The 22,768-nt window shown below is 37.2% G+C and overlaps 1 long non-coding RNA gene and 1 pseudogene across 1 annotated transcript in view; both read left to right on the top strand.

The window, feature by feature from the left end:
• The window catches only part of LOC141417974 (uncharacterized), a 253,122-nt gene extending 239,029 nt beyond the window's left edge, over window positions 1–14,093 (top strand). The window contains exons 5-8 of the long non-coding RNA XR_012442588.1: window positions 7,622–7,673; window positions 8,712–8,782; window positions 8,971–9,184; window positions 14,045–14,093. This is a non-coding gene — a long non-coding RNA (uncharacterized lncRNA). The remainder of the gene's footprint in view (window positions 1–7,621; window positions 7,674–8,711; window positions 8,783–8,970; window positions 9,185–14,044) is intronic.
• Window positions 14,094–16,826: 2,733 nt separating this feature from the next.
• Window positions 16,827–17,942, top strand: LOC109679593 (olfactory receptor 2V1-like; annotated as a pseudogene).
• The last annotated feature ends 4,826 nt before the right edge of the window (window positions 17,943–22,768 follow it).

The raw sequence follows: 22,768 nt of genomic DNA, 5'->3' as shown, positions 1-22,768 counted from the left end.
TTAGGAGGTGGATATCAGGAGGATTGTGATTTGACACCAGTCAGAGAAAAATAACTCACAAGATCCTATCTTGAAAAACCCTTCATATGAATAGGGCTGGTGGAGTGGCTCAAGGTGAAGGCTCTGAGTTCAAGCCCCAGAACCAAAAAAAAGAAAAAATATGTATGTAATTGTGGAGTTTTTCCAAGAAATGGGAAGACATTTCCAAGAACAGAAAGTGGTTTACCTAAGAAGGTATTCTCAGAGCCAAAATGATGGCTTGAGGAGAGGTGCATGCGTGAAACTGCAGTTATAATGAGATGTAACCTCTCATTATAATGTATTATATTATAATTAATTAATTATTATTATGTAAGTAACCTCTAGGGTTGAGAAAGTCCCTGTTGGGGCTGTTTTCTGGGGAATATTGGCTACTGACTAACTGGTCAGCCATTACTCCAGGATAATGATGGAGCAGGATGTTTGTCAAAGTTTGCCTGGATGTGGTGCTGCACCTGCTCTTTGGCTTAATTTACATGCCTATCCCTATCAACCTGGTCCCTGTTGCTGTAATAATCCATAATTCTCAATGAAACTTAGGCAGCCATTATACTTGACCCACAGAGAACAGCCACCAAACAGTTATTTTTAAAGGAAGCTGGTTCTCATCATTCATGTATCTAATTAGGGAGGCTATGGCTTTACTGTGAATAGTGCTGCAATAAACATTGGTGTGCAGATATCTCTGTAGTAGGTTGGCTTACAGTTCTTCAAATGGATGCCCAAGAGTGGCACAGCAGGATCAAATGGTAGTTCCATGCTTAGATTCTTGAGGAGACTCCATACTGAGTTCCACCAACAGTGGATAAGGTTCCTTTTTTTCCCACATCCTCACCAGACTCTGTAGTTTGTTTTCTTGGTGATGGTCATTCTGACTGATGAAATGCAACCTCAGTCATTGGCCTATGCCTAGATTTTCAAGCATTTTGCCCATATTTTTCTGTAGGACTTTCAAAGTTTCAGGTCTTACATAAAGATCTTTGATCTATTCTGAATTGATTTTTGTACAGGGTAAGAGATAGGGGTCTAGTTTCAGTCTTCTACATGTTGCTATCCAAATTTCTAAACACCATTTGTCGAACAGGTCTATGTATGTTTTTAGTTCTTTTGTCAAAATTCATATGGTAATAGCTATTTGGGATTATTTCTGGGTCTTCTATTCTATTCCATTAGTATATGTGTCTTTTTTTTTTCCTGGTGTCATGCTGTTTTTGTTTCTATTGCTCTGCAGTGTAATTTGAAATCAGGCATTGTGATACCTCCAGCATTGCTGTTTTTGCACAAGATTGATTTAGGTATTTTGGGGCTTTTTGCTTCCATAAAAATTTTAGGATTGATTTTTCTATTTCTGTGAGGAATGTCACTGGTATTTTCATGAGTACTGCATTGAAACTGTAGATTTGTTTCAGTAGTATAGCCATTTTCTCAATAATAATTCTGCTAATCCATGAAAATAAGAGGTCTTCCCACCATCTAATGTCTTCCTCAACTTCTTTCTTCAGTGTTTCATAGCTCTAGTTGTAGAGTTCTAGCGTTTCCTTAGTTAAGTTTATTCCTAGGTATTTTACTTTTTTGAGGATATTGTGAGTGATATTACTTTCCTGATTTCTTTTTCAACCTGTTTGTTTTTGGTATATAGTAAAGTTACTGATTTTTGTATATTAACTGAATTTCACTACTTTGACAAAAGTGTTTTTTAGAGATTTAAGAGTTTTTTTGTTGGGGTTTTTAGGGTCTTTTATATATAGTATTACATAATCTACATACAGGGATAATTTGACTGCTTCCTTTCCTATTTGTTCACCTTTTATTTCTTTCTCTCTTTCCTTTATTTCTTTGGCTAGGAATTCAAGCACACTATATTGAGTGAGTAGAGAAAGTAGACAGCCTTGTCTTGTTCCTGACTTCAGCAGAAATGGTTTCAGTTTTCCACATTAGTAAGATGTTGACTATAGATTTGTTATGTAGATCCTTTATTATTTTGTAGTACATTCCTTCTAGTCCTGATTTCTTCAGAGCTTTTGTCATAAAGGGATGTCAAATTCTGCTGAAGGCATTTCTGCATTTATTGAAATGATCATGTGATTTTTTTTCTTATTCTGTTTATGTGTTGTATTACATTTATCAATTTGCATATGTTGAACTATCCTTTCATTCCTAAAATGAAACCATCTTGATTATGACATACGATCATTGTAATGTGTTGTGAATTCAGTTTGCAAGTATTCTATTGAGAATTTTTTGTCTGTGTTCATCAAGGTAATTGGTCTATAACTTTCTGGTTTTGATTGTGTCCATAACCAGTTTTGTTATTAGGGCAATACAGGATTCATAAGAATTGGTTTGATAGCATTCTTTCCATTTCTATTTCATGGCATGGTCTTTAAATGGTGCCCCAGTGGTATTGCATGTTCCATCCATACCTTCTTCTTATTTTTTTCTTGATGTCTATGTGAATGGTCTACCTCATTCTACTTAATCTTCTATTTTCTTCTTGATCCTATTAACAAGGCTTTCAATTGAGTTTTTTATTTGAGTTATTGAGTTTTTCATTTCTAGAATTTCAATTTAATATTTTTCAGAGTGTCTATATCTTTATTGAATTTCTCTTTCCTGCTCTTCATTGTATTCCTTATTTCTTTCAGCAGTTTATCTGTATTCTTTTGAAATTTATTCTGCTGTGCATTCATGGCCTCTTTACTGTCATTGATCATTCTTATAATCACTATTTTTGAATCCCTCATTTGGTATTTCACCTACTTCACTCTAATTGGGTTCCATTGTTGAATTTGTGACTACTGAAAGGGTCATATTTCCTTGTTTTTTCATATTACCTATGTTTCTGTGTTGGGATTTATGCATCTGAAGCTGTCTTTGATTGGAGTCCTCAATCTTCCTTCCAGTGTCATTTCAGTTGAAGTACTCAGAATTCTTAGGCAGGGATGGGTAGTAGCCAAACTGTATTATATCTTTTCAACACTGTGGATGTGCCTCAGCTGTCCAAATGTCCCAGCTACAAGAAGAATTTAGTGTCATTTGAAATGCCTGTTGGCAGATGTACTAAAAAGAATTTGTTCTCACCAGTATTTTATAAAATTGTTGAATACTTATATTAATGGTAAAAGATTGGAAAGAAAATAAGAGAAGTCCACATTGTGTTTAATGCTCTGTTTGCTTGACACATATTCATGTTCCAAGAAGTAGTTCATTACCATTTGGTTATATTTGCATGAAATATCCTTTCACACCTTTCCATTTTCAACTAATTTCTGTCTTTGGATCTAAGTAAATCACATGTAGCATGCATATAGTTGGATCTTTTTTTTGTGGTGCTGGGGTTTTGTGGTGCAGGGCCTCACACATGCTAGGCATATGATTTAACATTGAGCTTCCCCCTGCCCTGAGTCATGGCTTAAATTATTACTTTAAAAAATTTTAATTTTATTTTTGAATGGTCATATGTTAATGCTATGAGGAATTTTCATCATGATAATTGCATACTTGCATACAGTGTCTCTTGAACAAGTTCACCACCACCCCATTATTCTTCCATTCCCTTTTCCTCATCCCCCCTTTCAAATAGTGCTTGGTGGGTTTCATTATGCTGTCTTCATATTTACGTATGTAGAATACTTTCATCTGCTTAACCTCTCAGCAATATCCTTTCCTTTCCCCTCCCTCTCTCACTGACATCCCCAGACAGACCTCCGTATACATTCATTCTGATTTATTATTATTATTACCATCATCATCATTTTAGGTCTATGTTCTGCAGATGTATGAGGATATGTGACATCTGGCCTTTCAAGATTGGTTTATATCACTCAGCATGATGATCTCCAGTTCCACCATTTTCCTGTAAATAACTTAATCTCATTTTTCTTATTTCATATTTAATTTTCTTTATCCATTCATCAGTTGTTGAGCATCTTAACTGTTTCCATAGTTTGGCTATTATAAAGAGAGTTGCAATAAACATGGGTATGCAGGTCTCTCTCTTCTGTATTGATTTATACTCCTTTAGATATAAATGGTATGGTAGAATTCTACCATACTATACCACTACTGATAGTGGTGTGGTAGGATCATAAGGTAAGTCTATTTTTAGTTTTTTGAGGAACGTACATAATTTCCATGTCATATGGCTTAAAAATTCTATTCCACCAGTTGGTCTTGGTAGTACATGCCTGTAATCCCAGCACTCAGGAAGTGGAGGCAGGAGGATCAAGAGTTTCAGGTCAGCCTGGGTTACATAGTGATTTTGAAGCCAACCTGGGATACATAGCAAGATTCTTTCTCAAAACAGGAAAAAAACCCATTATATTCTACCATATGATTCAGCAATCTCACTACTTAGAATATATATTCAAAGGAAATGGAATCAGTATATTTAAGATACATCTTCAGCTCCCAGGTTCATTGCAGCACTATACATAAATGCCAAGAAATCAAACAACTGATGAATGATAAGGAAAATGTGGTACATACACACAGAGAGGTAATATTCAACCATAAAAAGAATGAAATACTGTCATTTATGACAATATGTTGGAACACAGGTCATTGTGTTAAGTGAAATAAGACTAGAGTACAAGTACCTATTACTTGGAATCTAAAAAAAATGTCATTCTGGGTTGGGGATGTAGCTCAGTGGTTGGGAACTTGCCTAGCATGTATGAGACCCTAAGTTGAATCCCCAGCATTAAAAAAACCCCTAAAAGTAAAAACTGATAAAAAATAAAAAAGTTGAATGACTTCATAGAAGTTGAGTAGAATGGTGATTACCAGATGTTGGGGATGCTAGAGAAGAGGGAAGAATAAGAAAATTTGAACCATGGCTACTAAGTCAATCAGACAAGTGAGTTCTTGTGCTGTTGCATGGTAGAGTGATCATATATAACAATAATGTACTGTGCATTTCAAAAAGCTTGAAGCAAGTATTTTGGAAGTTTTTATCATAAAGAAATGATAAAAGAGGTGATAAGTATTTAAACATTATACAATGTGTAGAGGTGTTGAATTATCATATTGTCCTACTAGTATGTATAATTTTTATGTTTTTTTATGTGTTAGTTTAAAATAAATTTAAATAAAAGGTAAAAACCCCATAAGCAAATAAACATAAAATTGTTTTCTGCCAATCTCTGCCTTTTAAATGGAGAGTTTAATCCACTGACAGTTCAAGAATTACTGATGAGGTCAGATTTATTTCTGCCATTTTGCTATTAGAATTCTGTATGGCACATCTTTTTAAGTTTCTCACTTCATGTTACTGCCTTTTTCATGTTTAATTTTTTTTGTAGTGTACTGTTTGATTCCCTTCTCATTTACTTTTGTGCATGTAATTAAAGACATTATTGTTTACCAGAGGAATTGTAATTAAGACTCTAAATTTAATTTGAATTAATATCAACTTATATTAAGTAGCATCAAAAGGTTGCTCCCCCTCAGCTCTGACTGCTATTATCACCTGTTATACACATGTTATGGCTTATAATTATTGTTGAATGCATTTATCTTTTAAATAATTTAGGAAACAGAAAAAAGAGTGGTAAATCAAAATTATATTAATACTGGCTTTTATATTTACCTATTTCATTTACTTATTTTTGAGACAGAGTTTTACTATGTAGCCCAGGATGGCCTCACACTTGGAATTCTCTTGCTTCAGCCTCCCAAGTGCTGAGATTACAGGCATGAACCACCACACCCAGCTTATGTTATTATTATTATTTTACCAGAGTTATTGCTTCATAAAGTATCAAGTTACTGTCGAGTGTGCTTTCATTTCTACTGAATAACTGTCATCAGTATTTATTTCAAGGCAAATCTAGCAATGAACCCCCTTAGCTTTTGTGTACATGGGGTTGTCTTAATTTCTTCTTTACTTTGAAGGATGAGCTTTGCCAGCTATAGACTACTTACTGGCAGATTTCTTTTTCTTTTAGTGGTTGAAAATGATCAGCCCTTCACTTTTGGCCTTCATGGTTTCTGCTAAGAAATCTGCTGTTATTTATCCCATGTATGTGATAAATCATATTTCTTGTGCTGTCAAGATTCTTTATTTTAGGGCTGGCATAGCTGCTCAAGTGGTAAAGTGCCTGCCTACCAAGTGTGTGGCCCCATTACCACAAAAAAACTATTTTCTTCTAGGCTTCCAACAATTTGATTATAGGTGGAAGCCAGGTAAATGAGAACATCTGTAGGAGTCATCTTGGAGGGAGGGAGCAGAATGACTCATTTGAGTATATCAATTTGAGTCCCCACATTTCTAATCTAAGATATCAACATGTGTCATGATTTCTGTAGATAACCTTGGAAGCAAAGGAAGTAAGGATGATTTGGAATGGTCCTTTTGCCATTATAGACAACACTGAAGTATGTGAGTTTCTACAACAGTTTACATTCTTTTGTATCTGTTGACTTTGACTACTCTTGAGTTGCAACTGATGCTCTCTGAGAGCTAGACAAAGAACACTATGTGGCTGCCATGTAAGAGTGGAACTGAAGAATGGCAAAAAAAAAAAGTAAAAATTGTGGCACACCACTCTCATCACTTGAGATGATTAACAGAGGAGTGCTCCAGAAGTTTTGGATGCTGAAGATCAAGGAGAGGCTTCTCTTGAAGCTGGAGCAGTTACCTTTCTAAAGAAAGGAGAAAAGAGAGATCATTGTGTCAGGAGGGAAATCACGAGCCATCTCTATTCTTCTCTTATATTCAAAATAATGCCAGTTTAAGGGTATGTTTACAGCTGAATTTTGAGTTATTGTGTGAAAATTTGCTTTTCATGCTCTGATTTATAACATGCTTCATGAGAATCCTTGAGATTAAAATTTTAGTTACAACCCCCCCCAATTTGATTATAATTATGTCTCCATGTGGATCTCTTTGTGCCTGTGTTTCTTGTATGTATTGGTATTGCCTTTCTCTCTTTCCTTAGATTGCTTGATAGTAACTTTGAGATCTCTTAGGATCTTCCCATTTTTATTCATTTTTTCTGTTCCCAAGAGCTGACAATTTGAATTGATTTGAATCAAGTTTAATGATTTGTTTCTTGTATTTTTTGAAGTATGCTATTGAATACCCTCCCATTAAATATTTTTTATTTCAAATATTGTACTTTTTAGCTCCTGAATTTCTGTTTATTGACTTTCTCTGTTTATTCATACACTGTTTTCCTAGTTTCCTTTGCCTCTTTGTCCATGGTTTCCTTTAGCTCTTTAGGAATATTTAAGTCTGTTCATTTAAAATCTTGTCTAGTGACCATAATGCTTGTGTTTTCTCAGGGACAATTTCTTTTTCATTTGTCCTGTGATTGGCCTACACTTATTAGGCCATTATCTTATTTCTATCATGCTTTGTAATTTGTTCTGAAAACTAGACATATTGAGAATCATAATGCAGTAACTGTAAATCAGATTATTTCCCCTCCTCAGCATTTGTTTTTGTTGCTTGTTGTGGGCTGATACTGTTTTTCAGTGAGTTTTCTAAGGTATTTTTCTAGGCAGGTGCTCTATCACTTGAGCATGCCTCTTGCCCTAAATTGTTTTTCTAAAGTATGTATTTTGTTTCTGCTTTCAGGCTTTGGACAAAATGGAGGGCAGTGACACTAATATAATTAGGACATGTGAAGGTGAGATGACTTCATACTGTCCATTCAATTTAATTCTCACAGCAAACTTTTTCTAACAAACATCATTGTTCCCATTTTACAGATGAGGAAACTAGGACTCTGATTGGTTGAATTCCTTGCCCAAGGTCAAGTCTGAATATGATTCTCATGAACCCTATTCTGATTTTAAGGCTTAGCATCTGTGCTAGGCTCTGTTTATTTTCAAAAACTCCTTAACATGACAGAAGCCCATTTGGTTCTGAATTCTGGGAATAAATAACCTCTCGGTGTGTTTGTGATATGGTCTTGAGGACTGGGTTAAATTCTGTTAGAATTGAGCTCCAAAGAAAGAAGGGACAGTGTAACTTATCTTAAATGAGATCTGCCTTGTTCAGCTTAGGGAATGGCAAGAGGCAGAATGACACAGTTCTGGAATATTCCAGAAGATGACCTGTTGATTCCACCCACACATATTACTGCATGGCTATAGCCAAGGTGGACTGCAGTGTAGAACAAAAGCCAAGATTTTCAGTTATCTTTGGAGTGGAGGGAAAGCCAATTCTTCCCAGCTTGGCCCATAGAAACCCACACTCCCTAGCTTTCCCCTTCTCCTTTCCCTGGGAAGGAGTTTGTTTGTTGGAGTAGCTGAGATGATCAGAGAACTTTTCAAGAAGCTCTCTTTCCTTGGAGGTTAATTACCAGACACTGGGGACAGAGGTGTGGTGAAGCAGTGGTCTCTGAGGATTTGTGAAAACAGAAGCAACTTTCCTTAGTCACAGCAGAGGAGATAACAGCAGGTGGGAGTGAGTGGGGAGCAGGGAGTAAAACCTCTTAGCCAGGTGCTGGACTTGGCCCAGCAGAGGGTCTCATGTACAGATGAGAAGCTTGGCATTTCCTTTCAGGGAGAGACCCCTTTCCTCCTGGTCTAACTTGTTCCTGCTCTGCATTCCGTTTAGATGAGGAATTGATCTTCTCTCTGTGCTGTAATTATTGCTTCTATACCACTTTCTAATCCCTAAAGATTCTTCCAGGGTTTAAGGATTGCTTTCTCTTTTTCAGGTTTTTCTGTGTTCCTTCTCTCAGTACCCATTTTCTCCCCATTTTAATGAATTTCTTCCCAAAACCCCTGGGTAAGGCATTGAATATTTTCTCTCTCTCTCTCTCTCTCTGTGTGTGTGTGTGTGTGTGTGTGTGTGTGTATAGGTGGGGTGGTGGTGGATGCTTCAAACACCCCCATTAACTACTATTTTCACAACATAGGAGATTCTAGAGAAGTTCTGATCCTGAGCCCTTCTTTCTCCTACAATTTCTCTTCTAGGTCCTTCAGATTCCTATCTTTCAAAGAGATGGAGGTACATTGTAGGTTCCCAGCGCTGACAGAGACCTACTTGCAGACTTAACTCAAGGCTGACCAGAGCAGCCATCCCTGGGTGGTAGTCGAGTCTGTGCAACAAGGACATACAGCTTCGGATTGGAACACTGCCCTTTTGATTCTCTAGCCCTTCCTCATGTCTTTGGTTCTGTGGTCTCAGGTAATGCTGTTCCTCCTTGTGACTTGCAGCTCTCTTCTATGCTAACAAATGCTTAATAATTTTCAAGTCTGTTCACCACACAAGTACCACCACTATTTTCTTGGTTACTATTTCTCTTGAGGTAGAGAACTATTCTGTGGTTAGATTTGGCTTCTAAAATACTGTGTCATTTATCCTAATCTTTTATTTCATGGGTAGAATTAGAGAAGACCTTATTTGTTGTCTTATCCAAATCTGTCATTTTATAATGGGAAGACTGAGACACAAGATAAAGGGACTTTCTCAGGGTCTCATCATAGGTTTTAGGAAGAGTGAGCACTGGTTGGTTTTTTCAGGTCTAAGGACAATTTAACAATGGTTAGATGCTCTGTAATTGGTGTGTGTTTTCCTGGGCCCCTAAGAGTATTGGGTGAGTTATCTGTGCCTGATAATATCTGGGTATTAGGTTTTTGTCTGAAAAACAGTAATTAAATCTATTCCTGTCCTCCAACCACAACCACCTGCATTTCTCACTCTTGGAAACAAGTTGCTTGCTGTTTATCCACTTTACCCATTTTTTTCCATGTTTTTTTTTTCGATTTTTATATTCTCATCTACACCCCTTCTTTTTGGAGGATAGTCAGAGTTCTGGTCCTATTTGGAAAAACATGCTTTGGTGGCTCTGCTCCTCTCTTTCATTCTGCAGTTTTCTGTGAGGAAAGTTCTCCAGTGAGTCTGATTTCCATTCTTTCTGGTGCAGAGTTCTTCAACAAAATTCTCAGGAGTCTCTGATGTAGAACTGAAGGCTTTGGCAAGGTCTGATCTGAGGAGTTCAGGAAGACGTTCCTGTCCTAAGATATCTCCCATAGTTGCCAGCTACAATATGGCTATGCATATTGTAACCACCTGTAAGGCTTTTTTAAAATTTACTTTTTTAAAAATTAGGATATATTCATTATACAGGGGGGATTCATAGTGACAATTCTGATAGACTTATATTTTACATTATTTACATTGCCCCCAGCAATCCCCCTCAGCCCCCTTCCCGTCCCACTTAAAGCAATTGCAAGACATTTTTAGAGGAAATTTGTGTCTTAACTGGTGGCAACTTAGATTATACCAGAGAGTTGGGCTTTCTTCCTTAGCAAATATTAGTTTTATCTGATCAATTGATTTATAAGCATTTATTAAAAAGAAATTAGTTCATCTGATAAGAGTTAGAGTAAACAGTGTCCAAGTTCCCTTTCAACCTAGAAGTTCTGATTTCCCATGCAACATGCTTTAAAAAAATACCTTGCCTTTCACATCCTTCCTACCATCACCTTTGTCTAAAACTTAATAAATGATGCAAGTTGTAGACGTCATGATAGTTGCCATTTGTATTAGGCACTTATTATGTACCAGGCAGGAGGCTTTTACATACATCATCCATCTTTATCCTTATGATAACATGAGGAAATAGTTCCAATTAAATTATCATCCTAGTTGTATAGACGATGAATGGTTAAGGACACTGCCCAAGACCACACAACATGTGGCTTTCTCCTGTCTAGCTCATCACAACTGCTTCCTAAGACTTTCCCTTTTTTCCAATCTCCTTGTCCCTCACTCATCTGGTGGACAGTCTTAGGCCTGCTCCTTTGACAAAGTCAAGAACAGCCCCTGATTTTTTAGCCTTTTCTGGTGAACCAGGCAAGTGTTTGTTGCTTTTGAACTCTTAATTATTATTTAATCTTTATGACCACCAGAGAAAGTGATTGATTATTCTTGTCCTCATTTTGCAGGTGAGATGGAGGACTCAGTGAGCTCTTGATCAAGGCTACAATTAATTGAACTCTAGCTCTTAACCATTACCTGGTGATGTATAAGGGCCCAGTTCCTCAGCTTGCCATTCAGGACAAGACTCCCTCCACTGCTCCCTGTGCACATTCTCAGCTCAGCCAATTGGCCCAACTTGCCTCTCCATCAACACTGTGCTTTCTTCTTTGCTTCTTCCCTATGCTTGGATAGGGTGTTCATTGGCTTTTCATTGGCTTCAACTCAGCTTGAATATTGCATTTATTATTTGTGACTTGGTGTCAATTCCTGGGCTCTAGAAAACCTCTCCTGATTTGGCCAAGATGATGAAAATTTCCTCCCTGACATCTTAAGGGAAGGGAGATTGCTCCCATGGCACCTCCCTTGAGTGCTCCATGCTCTCAGTGTTGAGTAGGTAATACATGGAACACACAGACACACACACAAAGCCTTTGTGCTCTGTTAATGTTTCATGTGATTGAGGAAATGAGACATCTGTTAGTGCAAATGCAAATATCATCACCTGGTAAGCAATTTCATTTCAACAGTAAAATGTAAGGTCCTTTCATTTTTTCAAAGAATAAAAACTATGGATTTTCTTTCCAGAACAATGCATGTAAGCACCAAATTTTTGAGTTCACAAACTCCCATATTAGGAATTTCTTATGTACTGGATGTCTACCAGGAAATACTTGATTAATCAGCATCTTTGTTACTGTAGATACCAAGTGCTATAAGAGGTATATCAGCAAGGAGGAGGGACTTGATAGAGAAGTAAAAGTCAGTAGGCTTTAGGGAGTGGGGCAGGGTAATGAGAGTGTCAGATCCCAAATTGGAGCCCCCTATCTGCTTGTTCATCCTCTTGTTAGGACTTAACACAGTGCCTGGCACACAAGGGATGTTCAATGAATATCTGTTGAATGAATGTAAGCCTAAGGAAGGCGTGCTAGACAGATGGAACTGTGTGAGTGTGATCAAAGTCTTGCTGGTAGAAGCATACTAAGGGATAATGGATGGACTTTGACATATATACATATATATCTACATATATATGTAGATATATATATGTGGATATAATAAGCAATATTTTATTAGCTTTTTAGGAAGTAAGCTTTGACTTTATCCTAACATTTTCTTCAGAAATAGACTGAATTTGGCATGCTAAGATGGAAAGGAAAGTTGGGGTTGAATAGACAGACCTGGAAATGTCTCAATATGCTGAGTTGGTCTTGCAAGCTGCACAGACCCCTGGTCACCTGGAAGAACCCAGGCTCTTGGACATGAGCACAGGACAGTGCAGTGGAGGGAGAAGAAGCTGGGAAGGGGCAGGGAATGATAACAGTTGCCTATGGTGGCTGAGGAGAGGATCTAGCAGCAGCCATGAGAAGGTCCTGGTGGGAGGAGGGGTTGCACAAGAGAGCCAGGGGCATTTGAAGGCAATGTAGACTGCTCCACAGTATTTTCTAGCAGAAAAATAAAGAATTGGACAAAGGTTTGGCTCTCACAACACCCCCAGTGTTCCAGAAGTCAAGGGCTCATTCCAGCATTGGAATCAGGAGTGCTCTGTACCTCTGACTGGCTGCCCCCTTCACTTTGGAACCTGTTCCCCTCAAGACGCTTTTCACATCTATGTTGTTCTTTCCTTTGATCCTTCTCCCTCAGGGGTTTCACTCTCCTTTCTCATGATGTCTCTGCATGCTACCATGTTGTGTCTTATTGTCTCTTCTGAGGAAAATTTAAATTTCCTGATAAATTAACATTTTCCCTCTTTTATTGTCTATTTTCTCATCTCTCTTTCTTTCACAACCTTTTCCTTGACATTTCCTATTATTCTGTTATCTCTTCCTTTCTCTCTTGTTTTATTGTTAATGTTTTTCCTCATTCCTCTTGCTTTTGGTAGTATAGCCATTTTCATGATATTAATTCTGTCAATCCATGAAGATGGCTAGGTTTTCCAACTTCTGGTATTTTCTTCAATGTCTTTCTTCAAGGTCTTGTAGTTTTCACTGTAGAGGTCTTTCCCCTCATTGTTTAAATATATATCTAGGGTCTTTTTTGAGGCTATTGTGAATGGAATTATTTTTTTGAGCTATGTAGAAACGCTACTCATTGGGTGTGTTGATTTTACATTCTGCTACTAAGTATTTATCATTCTAGGAGTTTTTTGATGGTACATTAAGATCTTTTAACTATAGCATCATATCATCTGAAAATAGGGATAATTTGCCTTCTTACTTCTCTGCTTGAATCCCTGTTCTTTCTTTCTCTTGCCTTATTGCTCTGGCTAGGTATTCCAGTACTATACTGAAGTGGAAAGAATGAAACCCTTGTCTTGTTCCTGACTTTAAAGAAATTATTTCAGTTTTTTTCCATTTTTTATGATGTTGACTGTAAGTCTGTCATATATATCTTTAATTATGTTGAGGTACATTCCTTCTTTTCCTAGATTTTTTTTCTTTTCCTGCTGTGCTGGAATGAAACTCAGGGCCTTGGACGTGCTACGCAAGTCACTGAGCCCTACCCCAGTCCAACAAAATTATATGATTATATAAGTTATAATTTGTATAATATTTTACATATTATTATGATATGTAAATATGTAATATAACATGTTGTTTAATATGTGCATATAATGTAAACATGTTATATAATTCACACCACTCTGTACATTGCCTTTTTACATTGCTACATTTTAAGCAATATAACTTAGAGAATTCTATATCAACAAATTAATAGAAATCCCATTTTGTTACTTATTTGCATCATTCCATTGCTCATTCATTCTTTCCTCTGTTGAATATTTGGATGAATATTTTTATACTATAAAGAAATCTATAACATGTCTGTAAGTCATTTTGCACATGTACAAATGTCTATATGATTCTTAAGAGTAGAACTGCTCAAAAGGGTATTTTTAAAAGATTATTTCTCCTCTGAATGTTTTTTAAAAATAGTATTGTATTCTTGTTTATACTATCTTATCTCACTCATGTAAATCACAATGTTGTTTAAACCTTTTGCTTTTCTGAAAAGTCTCTGTTTTAATCTGTATTATTTTGTTGATTTTCTTTCTCTTGAAAATAGGAAATATTTTGATGTCTACTGGTCCTTGGAAGTCTGCTCACATTAAAAGGTGGGATAACTGAACACAAAGCTGTCCTGAGCATGTAGGTAGAGCATGATAACTGTGGCTTCACTGTAATTGATATAGCTGTTATTTTTTAACTGTTCAGTATCTTTAGATGTTTCCTAGTCCAGTCAGATTCAGGGGAGGGGCATCTTCTAATTTCCTATCTGAAGGAATGGGGTCTAGGAGTAAATGCAAGAAGAGGCCAGGTACTCCACTTTCTTCATATGTCCTTACTGTGTTTATAGAATCCCCACTTTCCCTGGGCCTCCCTTGGCCTTCCTTGGAGAATCAGCTTCTTATTTTCTATCAGGATGAGTAAGTGTAAAGGCTTCTTTGTATGGAGTGGGAGGAGTATGTGCATCAATGTATTTCTTCAGTAGATTTACAAGCAATTCCTTTTTTTGGTCTCCTCCTCACCCTAACTTATGTTGGTGTCTTCTGCCACCAATTCCTGAGCCCTTGGGCAAGTTCTGTGGTTACTGTTCTCTTTGGACTTTGTCATTCAGCCTTCTTAGGTCTGCAAGTCAGTTACCACCTACTCAAAAGCTTTCAGTGTTCTCATTGTATCTGTGATTACTCTCATTCTAGTGGCATTTTTGGAGGTATCAGTGTGAGTGTGCCCAGCCATTCCATTCTAGGGTAGAGCTCCTCACACCCTAGGGTAATCTTTAGTAACCCCAGTCCTGAGGTGAAGGAATATAGAGCATCCTTAACGCGAATCCTCAACGTACTTCTTGAAAATATGATTGGTCTGTTTGCTTCTTTGCTCAATTTCTTCCCTTCTGTTCCTTGGAATAAATCCAGTTCTGAGAGATTCCTTGCAATAGTCTATGTCTCTCCTTCTACTGGTGTAAGCAAATAATCATAGTTTGTCCCTGCCTTTGAAGAGGACACCTGTGATCTATGCTTACTGGTGTCCTTTTTCCACTTTCTCCTTTACCAATGACCAGTCTCTGCTGGTTTTGTCCCTTCCAGATATTTTGTGTGTTCAGCTTTCAGTATCCCAACTTTGTTCAACATAGATCATATGTGTGCCTTTGATCTCTCATTGCTTTTGGGGGTGTTCTGAGAGAATTCTGCCTTTACACTCTTTTTCAAAATGTAAATGCCCTATTGAGATTTTAATTATGATCACATGGGTCTTGTAGATTAATGTTGGGGAGAGTTTATATCCTTACAGTGTTGAGCCTAGTCTACCCAAGAATATGCATAGCTTTCTTCAGGGCATTTAAAATGCTTTCTGGTGAAGTTTTAGAATTTTTAGCATTAGAGTTCTTTTCTATACACACAGTTTGTTACAACTGTGATTAAGACATTCTTATCATCTATTATTTTGTTACTTTTGTTAATTGCTTGATGGTATTTATGAGAAAATTGCTAATTTTTGTGCATGGAGTATACATATAGTATAACTTAATTTTAAAAATTAAATTATTTCTTTGCTCCTTATAGAAAATATATAGAATACAAGAGGGGGAGATAACCTTTAATCCCACTACATAGAAAGAATTATGCTGTTAATCTCTTCACATACTTTCTTCCAGTCTTTAGAAATATGGAAAAATACTTGGCAATTTTTGCTATCTTTTAAAATGTCATAAATATCCACTGACTATTATTTTACATTTTGCCATGTGACTATATCATAATTTATTTAGTCATTTTTTCTTTTGGTGGCAATGGGGTTTGAACTCAGTGCCTCATGCTTGCTAGACAAGTGCTCTGCCACTTGACCCATGCCCTTGGCCCAAGTCATTTCTTTACGTTGGGCATTCGGGTTACTTTCAGTTTTGCATTTACAAAGCAACAAATTCCCACTGCCTCAGTTTACTCATTTGTGGAATGTACTTAATGATTATCCCTTTCTTTTGGGGTTGTCATGAGATTGAATGTGAGTACGCACATTTTGCTCTGCACAGTGTTTGGCACAGACTTTCCAGTAATGTCAGCTGTCATCAGTTTTAAACTACCAAACACTGCTTATGTTCTCATATTTCTTCTTTACTATCCGCCTACAGGAGCGTATTGCTATTCCAACTTAAGACGGGAGGTACGGGGTTAGATAAAAAACCCAAAACATGAAATCATTTGATGTCCCTACTCCAGAGGAATTAATATAGAAACTTTAAAGCGACAGAGGTCAACATGAGAAGGGGATCAGGAACCAGTGTAAAGATCAGTTAGAGATGAATCAACCTGGGTTATAACACATTTGTACGTGAAAGCAATGCTAATAATCTCTCTGTATAGCTGTCCTTATCTCAACTAGCAAAAATGCTATGTCTTTCTTATTATTGCTTATTTCTACTCTTCAATGGAGCTGGAGAAAAGCACAGAACAGGTTCTGCCTGAAAGGGAGGTGGGGGGAGTGGTTGGGGCAGGGGCAGGAGGGAGAAATAACCCAAACAATGTATGCACATGTGAATAAATTAATAATTAAAAAATTAAAAAAACACAAGACAAGAAAACTGACGTTCAGAGAAATTACATATGGTGCCCAGTTCACATGGTTGATAAATTTTTCACCTTAAGTATTTTTCCTGAAAATGTTAAGTCTGTAGGTGAGGCTGGCTTACAGCTTCTTAGGAAAAGCAGCCATGAGAGCTGCAGAATAGACAAGGTCCTAGTAGAGGCAGAAGCAGTTTTTCATACTAGCAATAACAAGCTTTTATTTCATTTTTCAAGTGTGTACAGAAAATCCTAAGAGTTAACAACCAACACCATCTGCATTTTTGTTTTTTTTCTTAAAGAGCCTGTGCCTTTTATTCTAAACCAAGTCACATTTAGAGAGGACAACACATTAAGCAAAGTTGTAATGTCTACATTATTATAACACTAAATTTTGTAAACCCCCTCCTTCCAGATCTCAAACTTTCCTGTGGGGCATTCTGTGCAGGAACCATGGCCTGGATGGGCAACCAGACTCTCATTTCCCACTTCATCCTCCTGGGCCTCTTCACCCACTCACTGCTGCACCTTCTCCTCTTCTCCATCATCATGCTCATGTTTCTGGTGGCCCTTTCTGGCAACGGGATCATGATCCTCTTCCTCAATGTGGACTCCTGCTTGCACAGCCCCATGTATTTCTTCCTCAGCTGGCTGTCATTCATGGACCTCATGCTCATCTCTACCATTGTGCCCCAATGGCCAGTGACTTCCTCCTGGGTGGTGGCTCCATCTCCTTGACAGGCCGTGGACTCCAGATCCTCTTCTTCCTCACCCTCCTGGGGGATGAATGCTTCCTGCTGGCCTTCATGTCCTATGACCACTATGTGGCCATCAGCAACCCACTGAGGCACTCTGTGGTCATGAGCTGTGGCATCTGCTGGCTCATTGTGGCAGGGTCCTGGCCCTTTGGCCTGGTGGATGGGCTGATCCAGGCTGTCTTCACACTCTGCTTCCCTACTGTGGCTCCCAGGAGATGGACCATTTCTTTTCTGAGTTCCCAGCGGTGCTCAACTTAGCTTGTGCTGACACCTCCCTCTACGAGACCATGATTTATGTCTGCTGAGTCCTCATGCTGCTCCTCCCTTTCTCTGTCATCTCAGCCTCCTACCTGAGGATCCTGGTGGCGGTGCTCCGCATACGCTCTGCGGAAGGCCGACACAAGGCCTTTGTCACCTGCTCCTCCCACATGGTGGTGGTGTCACTCTTCTATGGAGCCGCCATGTTTACCTACATGCTGCCCGGGTCTACTTCTCCTCCAAGCAGGACAAGGTGGTCTCCACCTTCTACACCATGATCACCCCCATGCTCAACCCTCTCATCTATAGTCTGAGGAATAAGGAAGTGGCTGGAGCTCTGAAGAAACTCCTGGGAAGGTGTCCCTGTGGTGGTGGGGTGCTAGGCTGAGGTTGGTGCCTGAAGATGTGGGCTCTGCAACCTGGGAATCTGGTTCAGCAAACTGTAGTTTGACTGGAAGAGAAACAAATGTGCTTTACTTAAAACAAACAAACCCAAGTAAACAAAAACCTTTTCGATCAGAGTGAATCAGATAAACACAGTAATCCATCATAGCCATGCTGAGTATAGTCAGTTGCTCCATATCCTATTATCTGTGTATTGTGGTTTGAAATTTGGATTTTCTTGAAACTGTCCCCTGATGCTGTTATGCACATTTTTATATACCTATTGATCTTCTGAGTATCCTCTTTTCTTTTACAGATTTAAGATATGACATACAATAAACTGTACATATTTAAGATGCATAATTTAAGAAGTTTTGGCATAAGCATATACTCATGATACCCTCATGATAATGGAAAATAACAGTAAAAATAAACTATTTATGGCATACTTTGGAAAGCATTCTCTTCTGTTTTCTGGAAAATATTGGTTTTTATTCTTTAAAGTTTAGCAGGTTTCTCCATAAGAAATTATCTGGGTCTGGAAATTCTTTTGGGGAGAGACTTTAATTATAAACTTAATTCCCTTAATAGTTATAGTGTCACTAAAATTGTCTATTTTCTTATTGAGTTGTGGTAGCTTGTACTTTTCAAGAAATTGGCTCATTTCATTGAAATCAATAAATTCATGTGTGCAATTACATAACAGTCTCTTAATATCTGCAGGGTCTGTGGTGACATGCCCTGATATTAGTAATTTGGGTTTTCTTCATTTGTCTGCCACATATTTGTTAATTGTATATTTTCAGAGAACCAGCTTTGTTATCATTGGTTTATTGTTTTCTTGTCTTTGGTTTAATTGATTTCTACTCTATTCCCCTTTCTTTCCTCTTTCTGTAGACTTATTTTTGTCTTCTGTTTCTAGCATATGAATGGAGGAGCATAGATTACTGATTAGACTTTTTTCCCCTTTTCTAATTACAGACATAAATTTCTTTCTGAACACTGCTTTAGCTGTGTATCACACATTTTCACCTATTTTCATTTGCACTCATACCAATATATTTTTGTACATCTTTGAGACTTCATTTTAGACCCACAGACTATTTGGAAGTATGGTATTTTCTTCTTCTCCTCCTCCTCCTTCCTGCCCTCCTCCCTTTCTCTTGTTTTATACTTGAAATTCATTGTCGTTAGAGAACCATGTTCTGTGCAATTTCACTTTTAAATTATCTGAGGTTAGTCTTATGACCTAGGACATGGCCTATCACGGTATATATCTTCTATGGTTACTTCAAAGTAATGTGAATTCTGTTGACTGTGGGTGGAATATGAGTATATTAATATTTGAAGTGAGTTTCTTATAAAATATTGTGCCTATAGCTAGGTCAAGCTTTCTAATTTTATTGTTTTATTAGTGGGTATTAAATTTTATATGGTAAGAAGTTTCATCACATTTCCATGCATACATTAATGTACTTTCATCATATTCTCTGCTTCCACTAAGTTTTCTTTTTAATTTAAATTATTTTAACTGATACATAACATAAACATTGCAAATATTTATGCAGGAGCATGTAATGTTTTAGACATGTATGCATTATGTGATGTTTAAGTCAGAGTACACATGCATCTCCTCAAACACTTATCAAACTTTGAAACCAACTTTTCCCAATAGTTTCTTGTATGCTGCATTTAGATCATGTATATTTAATGTAATTATTGATATTTTAAAACTTAAGTCAGAAATATTATTTTTAATATTCTGTACTCTGTTTATATTTTCTTTGCTTTCTTTTCATGCCTCTTCTGGATTATTTGAACATATATATTATATGCAATACCATTTTGATTTATAAGCAGTGTTTTTGAGTGTATCTCTTGGCATAGCCTTTTTCACAGTTCTTCTAGTATTTATTTATTTATTGGTGGGACTGGGGTTTGAATTCAGGGCTTCACACTTGCAAAATAGGTGTTCTACCACTTTAGCCATACCTCAGTCCGTTTTACTCTGATTATTTTGAAAATGGGGTCTTATGAACTATTTGTCCAGGCTGGCTTCAAACTGTGATCCTCCAATTTCAACCTCCCAAGTAGCTAGGGTTACATGTATGAACCACTGGCACCTGGCTTTTTTAGGCATTTTATAAGTAAAACTAATAGCTTATAAAATTCTACTGTTAGCATTTTACCAGTTTGAGTAAGTGAACAAGCATACCTGTAGTCTTCATTTGTTTTGAGTGTGTCTATAACTGCCTGTGAAGGCATCTTAAGAAGTGCTTATATCTTGGTTAACTTAATTTTGGCATCTGTTTTCTTGTTTATTGAGTTTGCATTCTTCGTGGTTCTTGATAAAATGAGTGATCTTTTTATTGAAACTTGGACATTTGGCATATTATAAGATTCTGGATCTTACTGAAATCTTGTGTTTTAGGGGGGTACCAAGAGGTGGAAACAATAGAAGCTAGGCTAGCAACCCTTCTTCATTTTATCCACTTAAAATTATTTAACTATGGCATAGTGACCCTCGAAAATCATTATGAATTGTATATTTCTCAATTATTAAAATAGTGGATTTTGAATATCTTCAGCAAGACAAAAAAAGCAAGTAGATGAAGTAGTGAATATATATGTTTTCTCAAATTAATCTGTCTACAATGTAGAAATATATAAAAATATATCAAAACATCATATTGTACCCCACAAATACATGTTATTCCTTGTCAGTGAAAAATAAAAATACAGGGCTTTTAACAGTGGCTCACAATTGTAATCCCAGCTACTTAGGAGGTAGAAGTAGGAGGATCACAGTTCAAGAACAGCCCAGGCATAAAGTTAGTAAGATTCTATCTCAAAGAACAAGCTGGGCATGGAGGTTCACATTTACAGTCCCAGCTACAGTGGATACATAGGTAGCAGGATCAGTCTGAGGCCACCAGAGGCAAAAGCGCTAGACCCTATCTAAAAAACAGCTAAACAAACAGGGTTGGGGGCAGGGCTCAAATGGTAGAGCACTTGCCTAACAAGTAAGAGATGGTGAGTTCAAACCCCAGTTCTGCCAAACAAATCAACTCCATTATAAATATTTTCTCTATCCACTCATCCTTGATTGTAAGTAAATATTTATCTGTGGATATCTGTATAGTAAACTGATTTTGATTCATTGGGGCATGTACTAGAAGAGGTATAGCTGGGTAATATAGCAGCTCATTTTAAATTTTTTTGGAGACTTCCACACTGCTTTCCATAGTGGCTGGACAAATTTCCATCCCACTAACAGTATATAATGGTTGTTTTCCCCCTTCCCACATCCTACCAACAGTAGTTGTTCTTTATTTTATTGATGATAATCATTCTGTCTTTTCTAATGAGACAAAATCTCAATGAACTTTAGACTTGGATTCTCTAATTTTTTTCATGTATTTTTTTAACCACTTGTACTTTATTTGAAACTTGTCTGTTTGATTCATATGTCCATTTACAGATTGGATTATCTGCTGTTTTGGTTTTTGAATTTTTTGAGTTCTTTATTCTGGATATTAATCCCCTGTTGAATAAAATAGCTGGCAATGATTTTTACTCACTCTATATGCTGTCTCTTTATTCTGTTGAGTTTTTCTATTGCTGTGCAGAAGTCTCTGGGGATCAAACCTAGGGCCTTGAGCATGCTAACCAACTGCTTTACCACTGAGCTACACGCCCAGCCCTGCAGAAGCCTTTTAATTTTAATGCAATACAATTTGTCAGTTCTTGTTTCCTGAGTTGTTGGAGTCCTATTCAGAAAGTCATTGTCTATGCTTATAAATTGAAGTGTTTCTTATTTCTCCCATGTTCTCCTCCAGTAGTTCCACAGTTTCTGGTCTCATATTACAAGCTTTGATCTATTTGGAGTTTACTTCTGTACCTGGCAAGAGGGATCTAGTTTCAGTCTTCTACATGTGGATATCCAGTTTTCCCACACCACTTATAAAAGAGATGTGGTTTTTCCAATGTGTATTTTTGGCATGTATGTCATGAATTAGATAGCTGTAGCTTCTTGGGTTTATTTCTGGAACTTCAGTTCTATTCCAGTGGTCCGTTTGTCTGTTGTGTGGCAGTACCATACTGTTATGGTTCTGAAGTATAGTTTGAAGTCAGATGTGATATCTCCAACATTGCTTTTTGCAAACAACAACTACACCCCATAACGTATATATACACATTTAAAAAAAACCTCCTTATCATTTGTGGGCATCTTGGCTGTTTCCAAAGCTTGGCTATTGTGAATAGTGCTGCAAAAATTGGCAAGCAAGTGTCTTTATCATATATAAGTATATTTCCTGGCCATTTGTACTACCTCTTGAGATTGGCTGTTCGGTTCATTTGCCCATTTATTCAGTGGATTCTTTGCAGCTCCCTGTATATTCTTGTAATTAATCCCTTGTCAGATGGCTAGGTGGCAAAGATTTTCCCCCATTCTGTCAGGTGTCTCTTCAGACTTGTGACTGTTTCATTTGCTGTGCAGGAGTTTTTTTTTTTTTGTGCAGAAGTTTTTAGTTTCATGCAGTCCCATTTATCAGTCCTTTCTCTTAATTGCTGAGCTATTGGGACTCTATTCATGAAGTTATTATCTATGCCTATGTGGTCCAGTACATTTCTTATTTTTTTCTGGAACAACTTCACTGTTTCAGATCTTACATTAAGATCTTTGATCCACTTTTAATTGATACTAGTACAAGGTGAGAGACTGGGATGAAGTTTCAGTCTTCTGCAGGTGGAAATCCAGATTTCTCAGCACCATTTGTTAAAGAGGCTATTTTCTCCCTTGCATATTTTGGGCTCCTTTGTTGAAAA

Source organism: Castor canadensis, chromosome 16 (genome assembly GCF_047511655.1).
Source record: "Castor canadensis chromosome 16, mCasCan1.hap1v2, whole genome shotgun sequence".
Lineage (NCBI taxonomy): Eukaryota > Metazoa > Chordata > Mammalia > Rodentia > Castoridae > Castor > Castor canadensis.
This window is presented reverse-complemented; position numbering and strand designations above follow the sequence as displayed.